General features: G+C 37.6%; 1 pseudogene; it reads right to left on the reverse strand.

Annotated features, from left to right (window-relative positions):
• Positions 1253-1786, reverse strand: LOC108634194 (annotated as a pseudogene).

Consider the following 9166-nt stretch of genomic DNA (forward strand, 5'->3'; position numbering starts at 1 on the left):
GCCTCCTGTATGGTGTTATGTATCTCCATCCATAGTTCTTCAGGCACTCTGTCTATCAGCTCTAAACCCTTGAATCTATTTGTCACTTCCACTGTATAATTTTAAGGTATTTGATTTAGGTCATGCTTGAATGGTTTAGTGGTTTCCCTACTTTCTTCAATTTAAGTCTGAATTTGGCAATAGGGAGATCATGATCTGAGGAACAGTCAGCTCCTGGTCTTGTTTTGGCTGACTGTATAGAGCTTCTGGATCTTTGGCTGCAAAGAATATAATCATTCTGATTTTGGTAGTGACCATCTGGTGATGTCCATGAGTAGTGTCTTCTCTTGTGCTGTTGGAAGAGGGAGAGTTCTCTTGGCAAAACTCTATTTGCCTTTGCCCTGCTTCATTCCATATTCCAAGGCCAAATTTTCAGGTTAATCCAGATATCTCTTAACTTCCTACATTTCATTCCAGTCCCCTATAATGAAAAGGACATCCTTTTTTGGGTGCTAGTTCTAGAAGGTCTTGTAGGTCTTCATTGAACTGTCCAACTTCAGCTTCTTCAGCATTACTGGTTGGGGCATAGACTTGGATTATTGTGATATTGAATGGTTTGCCTTGGAAATGAACAGAGATCATTTTATTGTTTTTGAGATTGCATCCAAGTACTGCATTTCTGACTCTTTGGTTGACTATGAGGGCTACTCCATTTTTTCTAATAGATTCTTGCCCACAGTAGTAGATATAATGGTTGTCTGTGTTAAATTCACCCATTCCAGTCCATTTAAGCTTGCTTGTTCCTAAAATATTGATGTTCACTCTTTCCATCTACCTTTTGACCACTTCCAATTTACCTTGATTCATGGACCTAACACTCGAGGTTCCTATGCAATATTGTTCCTTACAACACCAGACTTTATTTCCATCACCAGTCACATCCACAACTGAGTGTTATTATTTACTTTGGCTCCATCTCTTTATTCTTTCTGGAGTTATTTTTCCACTGCTCTCTGGTATCATGTTGAGCACCTACCGACCTGGGGAGTTCATCTCCCACTTACTAGTAGAGTAAGTGGGAAAAGAGGAAAGGAAATTGTGCAAATGGTGTGAAAAGAGAGAAGACCTACTCTACAAAAACTGAAAATAAATTGAGAAGGTTCAAATTTTCCTCAACATGGTGAGAAAGAAATAAGATTGTCAATAAAATTATTTTAATTAAACACAGAACCTTCCTGCCCTGTGACTAATTGCATAGAGAGATAGTTTCTAATCAAATCGGTCTCCTACTAGGATTTTTTCTCAGAGCAGTTTTCACATCTTTATTTCTCAAGCTGTAGATTAAGGGATTCATCATGGCAACCACAGTGGTGTGAAAGAGAGAAGAGATCTTTCTCATTCATAGACCCAGCAGAAGATTGTTTGAGATACATAAATACACATGATGCAAAGATAAGAGAAACAGCAATGATGTGGGAACTGCAGTTGTTGAAGACTTTCTTCCTTCTGTGGAGCATATGTGGAGGATGTTGGTGAGGATGAGAGGGTGAGAGACAAAGATGTTGAGATTGGGTGCAATGATGTTAGTGCCTGCCACAGTGAAAAGTTCCAGGTCGTTGATGTAGGTACTTGTGCAGGAGAGCTGGAACAGAGGGTGGATGTCACAGAAGTAATGGTTGATGGTGTTTGCATCTTAGAAGGTCAGTCTCAACATACATTCAGTGTGAGCCATGGCTCAAGAAAATGCCACCAAGAAGGAACCAAGTATAAGGCTGGAACATATTTTAGAGGACATAACAACATTATACAAAAGTGATCACAGATGGCCACATAGTGATCATAGGCCATTGATATCAGCACATAGATCTCAGAAATACAACAACAACAAAACAGAAAAAGTAAAGCTGAATCATGCACCCTATGTAAGAAATAATATTCTTCAAGGTTAATCACCATTTTGGGTATAAACACAGAAAAATAACAGAGATCTATGAAGGACAAGTTAAAGAGGAAAAAGTACATGGGGGTGTGTAGGTGTGAACTTTTTCCAGTTAGAATTATCAGCCCCAAATTTCCCATCACAATGACCATATACATAACCAGAAACAGGAAAAATAGGGGAAGCTGGAGATCTGGGTGGTCTGTTAATCCCAACAGAGTGAATTCGGTCACAAAAGAGTAATTTCCAATCATTCTTCTCTAAAGGAATCTGTGGACTCATGAGAAATGAGTAGCATTAGAAAACAACTCAGTTCTTCTCATAATATTTCATCCTACAGCAGAGTGTATACACTGGCAATGCATGAGCTTAGACCCTACATAGACCCATGGAGTTTACCTTTACCATTATCATGATACAGAGTGAAATGGACTTTCACTTTATCAGAGCTTTTGTAAGCTGATATAACAAAGGCATCACAAACTTAGCCTATAGTGGGAAGACCACAGGCAAAGATGACACTGGAAAAACCAAGGGAGAAGAACTGTTGATCAGGACAGGGGTGTATTACTTTCCTCTCAATGTTTCCTCATTTACTTCAACCCTTCCCTTACCAGGAAAATTGGAGGCAATGTTTCTAGCAACCTGGTGCTAGCTTCCAATGCAGATTAGTCTTGACTGGTAGGAACCAAGAATTCTGCTTCTAATACAAAATGAAGGCACCAGAATCTTCATGAGGTTAAGTTACTTCCCCTGCCAGAGAGTAAAATCTACAAAGGTAGAAGACTGAGAGATCCACCTACTTAGGGGAGGCTTCCTGATTGATATACTCTTTGAGCCCCTGAATGACTCTGAATATTCTCTGACCAATCCCCTGAAGAGATTTTCCCACAAACTTCACTTGAGTCTCAGAACTACACAAAATGGGAGAGAATGGGCATATTTGCATCCCTGGATTTTCATCTCAAAACAAGGATTATATGCTGTAAATTGAATTCAGAAACTTACCCTCCTTGGTTCAGAAAACCTCAGGGCTGGCTCTCTTATCAGTGGTCTCTACCCAGTTGATTCTGAAAATTCATTTTCAGATTGTTGAGGCTTAATTCCTTTGATTCTAAGGGAGACAACCTAGACTTATGTCAACATATTCCTTGGAAATTTTTCCTAACTAATATAAAATCTGATAATTATTTTCAGTCCTTTCAAGCAGCAGAGGAGGGGGGGTGGGGAAGCCTTTTTATTATTATACTTGCTACCTGGTTAGACACAGAAGATTTAATGTGTGTTTAATGATGTGATGCATTTGGTTAAAAATAGGCTAGAAGCTTGTTCAGTCTTTTCTCCAGGGTGTAGATTATATGCATAAATGAGAATAAGGCAATTATATATCTTGGATCATGACTTGTCTTTTGTTTCTTGCGGGCTCACTGCTTTACTCCTCTTCATTTTAGGTATTGTACATCCCTCAGTGTAGATCTGAAGTAAATTCTCATCTCCTCAGTATGCTCATCTCTGAAGGAAAAGCTACTAAATTATTTAATTCCCTCTTTATTCCCATTTCCCAAATTTATATATTTTCTGTAAGGCTCTTATTTCCAGGTTTCCTTATTTCTTTATCTGAAAATTTTCAACTCATTTCAGTGCTTCTCTCTCTAGAATATCTCTGAAATAATTTGCAATGTTGCATATTCCTTCTATGGGGTTTCCCCAGTGGCTCAGTGGTAAAGAAACTGCCCACCAATTCAAGAGACACAGGTTTGATCCCTAGGTCAGAAGATCTCCTTGGAAGGAAATGGCAACCTATTCGAGAATTCTTACCTGGAAATCCCCCTATTCGAGTATTCTTATCTGGAAATCCCATGAACAGAGGAGCCTGGTGGTTTACAGTCCATGGTGTCACAAAGAGTCAGACATGGCTTAGCAGCTCAATATTTTCCTTCTATAGTTTATACTCTTAAAAACACTTACTTGAAATTTCTACCTGATTCTCCCACTGGGTCATTTTCTGTAACATTTCAGTAACTAAAGTTATCAATTTCTTCTCATCACAGAAAAGAGTAGGGACTATGGAGTTGGAATGTTGTGAATCTTAATTTCCTACTCACAAACTATAACTCTTTGGGCAAGTGACTTATCTTTCTGTTCATCCTGTAAAATAATGTTGGTAGAGATAGCCTCTCTTTCATTGGGCTACTGTGTTAATTAAATGAGAGAAGCCCAAGTGAACTGGTTGAGAAAGTATCTGGAATATGGTAAATAGTCAATAAATGTCAGTTGTCATTATCTGTACTCATAAATGCCACTAGATTCTCCACTGTAACATTCATCAGACTTTTTTGCCCCCTAAATATCTGTGTTTCTCTAGAGACTGTAAATTCTATAAGGAAAAAACATTTCTTCTATTTTGTTTACTATATGGTTTCTAGATCTAAGACAATGCAGATTACACAGAAGAAACAATAAATATTTCTGAAAATCATGTTATTTTTCTCTAACAACCATTAGAACATATTCAACATTTTTTTTACACGAAATCACAGCATCTGCAACCACAATGACCTCCGCCCATGTCCCTTAGCCATCACACAACTTCTGGCTTTTCCCTGGTGGCTCAGACGGTAAAGTGTTTGCCCACAATGTGGGAGACCCAGGTTCGATCCCTGGGTCGGGAAGATACCCTGGAGAAGGAAATGGCAACCCACTCCAGTACTCTTGCCTGGAAAATTCCATGGATGGAGGAGCCTCATGGGCTACAGTCCACGGGGTCGCAAAGAGTCGGACACGACTGAGCGACTTCACTTCACTTCATTGTAATATTGAACTTTAGTGGCTTCTAATGATTATATTCGCATTTTCCAACGTACTCTTATTTAGCCATAAAGTTTGTCATTAAACTCACTCTTATTTAGCCATAAAGACCGAAGTCTGAAATCATTGCTCTATCGCTCTCTAGTTCAAGTACCTTCTATGGTTATGAGAAGGTAACAGGCAGAAAGGCCAGGGGACTCCAAACGGAGGAAATAGGCTGCAAGTGTCACATTTTTTCTCTCTCTTATAAGCGGTAGGAGGAAACAAACCAGTGTTATGTTTTTTCCCCTTTCTGTATACAAATATAAAAAAGAGGTTTCTCTTAAAATTTTATGTTGCCATAATGACAGCTGGTTCCACCTGAACTTAACTTTTCTCAAACCTTAAGCTAACCGATGCATTTTTCTTATGGAAATGTTTGTCTTTAGTCAGTTCAGTTCAGTCACTCAATTGTGTCTGACTCTTTGCAACCCCATGAATTGCAAAGATTCAGCCAGGCCTCCATGTCCATCACCAACTCTCAGAATTCACCCAAATTCAAGTGCATCGAGTTGGTAATGCCATCCAGTCATCCCCTTCTCCTCCTGCCCCCAATCCCTCCCAGCATCAGTCTTTCCCAATGAGTCAGTTTTTCACATGAGGTGGCCAAAGTATTGGAGTTTCAGCTTTAGCATCAGTCCTTCCAGTGAACACCCAGGACTGATCTTAAGAATGGACTGGCTGGATCTCCTTGCAGTCCAAGGGACTCTCAAGAGTCTTCTCCAACACCCCAGTTCAAAAGCATCAATTCTTTGGCACTCAGCTGCGAATGTACTATGTATTTACTCTGTCTTCAAGTTGGTTCCCGGAGAAGGCAATGGCACCCCACTCCAGTACTCTTGCCTGGAACATTCCATGGACAGAGGAGCCTGGTGGGCTGAAGTCCATGGGGTAGTTGGAAGTCGGACATGACTGAGCAACTTCACTTTCACTTTTCACTTTCCTGCATTGGAGAAGGGAAATGGCAACCCACTCCAGTGTTCTTGCCTGGAGAATCCCAGGGATGGGGGAGCCTTGTGGGCTGCTGTCTATGGGGTCACACAGAGCTGGACACGACTGAAGTGAATTAGCAGCAGCAGAAGCAGCAGCAGCAGCAGCAGCAGCAAGTTGGTTCCACCTGACAAACCAATATGTTATACTCATATATTGTTCTCCTAATCTATGTTAATTAAACTATATATTTGTATGGAAATCTGCCTTTCTTCAAGATTCATGTCAATCATTTTATGGCCTGGGATGCCAATGTTGTCTCAATGCATGTTGTGGGTGAGGGCCCTGTTGCCATTCTCCGAGTTTTGAGATATTTCCTTTCTTTAATTAGCAGATTGCTAGTAGCTATATAACATCAGGCTAAAGACTAGCAAGGGGTACTCTTTTGCCCCCTTCTGATGTCTATGTCAGAAGCTTTCTCTATCTCTTTTATACTTTAATAAAACTTTATTACATAAAAGCTCTGAGCAATCAAGCCTTGTCTCTGGCCTCCAACTGAATTCTCCTCCTGAGGCCAAGAATCCTGGTGTCTTTTGTGATTCAGCAACAACCTTTCAGTTCTCCATTACTCACTTGAATGTAAGAATTAAAGATTTTAAAATTAAAAAAAATAAAAAATTAAAATTAAAAAAAAAAAGAAAATTCAAGCAATATAATAAAAATATACTTCTCAAAATTATGATTAAATCTTGGTTAAAACTAAATAAGAAATTGAGTCACAGTTACCTTTGATGAGACGCTATAAAAAGACCAGTTTGATTTATGAAGTCCTTTGTACAAATTAGCTACTGTTCAAAATTTAACCTTTTCAAAAACCTAAAAAAAGAAAATTGGAGAATGTTTACTTTTCTGAGACAATGCAATTGCTTTGGGAAGTTTAACCTATTTTAGAAATATATATGTGTTTGTATATGAAAAATAAACATTTATAAGTCTATATACACCATTGCTTACATTTATTGTAAGGAGGGGAAGATTATAATTTTACAATCTCTTATTAGTGGAAAAGCATCAAACCCTCAAAAAAAAATCTTCAAATTGTTAAAAAAAAAGTAGTTTCCCCACTCACAAAACAGTAACTTTTGCTACCAAAATTAAGTGATTTATTTATTTATTTATTTTCATAACAACTCCTAAGAGAGGGAAGGAAAAGACCAACAGGCACTGACTTTCTAATGAATAAAAATTAAGAGTATGCCATTTAAAATTTTGGGTTTTTCTGAAATTTTTCCATAGCTCCCTATCTCTTGTTTTGAATCTTTCTAATATATTGTATAATATTTAAATCTACTAGTCTAACTAAATTAAGTAAGAGAAGGTATGATTCATGATGTAGCACTTTGGAAAAGAATCCAATGTAAAGAAAAAATTACTAATTATATGAACAGAGGTTAGATATGCCCCCCAGGAAACTTCAAAAATGCTTATGTTATTAATATTAAATAAGAGACACTAGGCTCTCTTCAGGGAAATCCTTGTACCAGTCCTGGCTCTCCATCTCAAAGAAAGTCTGATTACACACAGTAAAGATCCCAGTGGAAGTTATGATGTATTAAAAGCTGACTAAGCTGACTGTGTTTCTCAGACCTTAAGTAAATATAATCAAGCAGAAAAAGGACCTGTCAATCCATGATTCATATGATCAGTGCTCACTTTTCATGTCATCTTCAGAACAAAGTGACCATATCTGAGTGACCTTTCATTTCCTCAAAAAAAATTCCATAGCCAGAAATTTCTGAACAGATGAAAGAATGAAAAATAGGATGCAGAAATGTGTCTTAACAAATCCCACAGTGTAACAGTACATGTGTTATTTGAAAAGTGCGTTAATCTGGGGTTTAGGATATCAACTACCTTATCAATGAACCACTTACAGGAAAAGTTTCTTGCCTCTGAGATCTGTTAGATCATGAATTCTCCAAACAGTCTACAGCATAATAGATGATAGATGAGAAAAAAGAACATTGGGTCTAAAGATCTTTTTCCTAAAGTGGAAAAGAAAGCCTTACTAATTTCATCTGTCCTAAAAGTAACAATCTTCTTCTCAATGAAAACTACCACAGTGTGAAAAATCAACCTCTGATAACTCTTCCTGTGAATTAAGGAGGAATGTTATTTGTCTCTGAGTAGGTCCTTGTCAGAGAATGGGGATTTTATCATTTGGAAATGTTTTGGAAGAATTTTAAAATGTTAGCAAGATAATCTAAGTAACCAGCTCCCATTGGTGGGAATTTTTGACTTGGATTAGATTTGAAGTGATTAAGAAAAAAAATTTCTTTAGAAATTTCCCAGATGAGGGCTCTTAAGAAAAATACTAAAAATCAGATTATGATCCTGGAAATAGACACCCAATATTTTTAATTGCAGAAAACGATAATAATAAGGGAGAACAAATTGGCAATTATTTTACAATCTACTTTCACCTCCTCTTATCTCACTTTGAGAAGACTGAGTTCTCTGGAGGAATGTTGATAGGTAAGGAAAACTTTCAAACTCATTCTATGAGACCACTAAGACCTACTACCAAAGCTAGACAAAGACACCACACACACAAAAAGAAAACTATAGGCCAATATTATTGATGAAAAATAGATGCAAAAATTATCAACACAATTCTAGCAATCTGAATCCAACAATACTTTAAAAAGTCATACACCATGATCAAGTGGGATTCTTCCCAGAGAAGCAAGGATTCTTCAGTATCCACAAATCAGCAATGTGATACACTACATTAACAAATTGAAGAATAAAAACAATATGATCATCTCATTAGATGCACAATAAACTTTTGATAAAGTTCAGCACCCATTTATGATAAAAAAAAAAAAAACCAAAACTCTCCAGAAAGTGGGCATGGAGGGTACATACCTCAACATAATAAAGGCCATATGCAACAAACTTCTGGCAACCCACTCCAGTATTCCTGCCTGGAAAATTTAATGGACAGAGGAGTCAGTAGGCTACAGTCCATCAAAGAGTAGGACAAAACTGATCAACTGTGCAGAGTGACTTAAGCGTTTTAGAGTAACCATTTCCCCATATTTTCTCAAAAGGAAAGTCATCTAACATCCTTGAGCTAGTCTCTAAATATTTTTTTTTTCAAATTATCATTCTCTAATGGCAATTTGAGGATTTTACTTCTTAAAATCCATGAGGAAGTAGCCAACAAAAGCAGAAGTGATTTAGTTTTGTCCATGTCGCACAGAGTGATGGAAGTTAATGACTTTAATTTTTTAATTATCAAACCACGCTGGACTGGAAGAAACACAAGCTGGAATGAAGATTGCCAGGAGAAATATCAATAACCTCAGATATGCAGATGACACCACCCTTATGGCAGAAAGTGAAGAGGAACTAAAAAGCCTCTTGATGAAAGTGAAAGAGGAGAGTGAAAAAGTTGCCTTAAAGCTC

Source organism: Capra hircus, chromosome 29, assembly GCF_001704415.2.
Source record: "Capra hircus breed San Clemente chromosome 29, ASM170441v1, whole genome shotgun sequence".
Taxonomy (NCBI): domain Eukaryota; kingdom Metazoa; phylum Chordata; class Mammalia; order Artiodactyla; family Bovidae; genus Capra; species Capra hircus.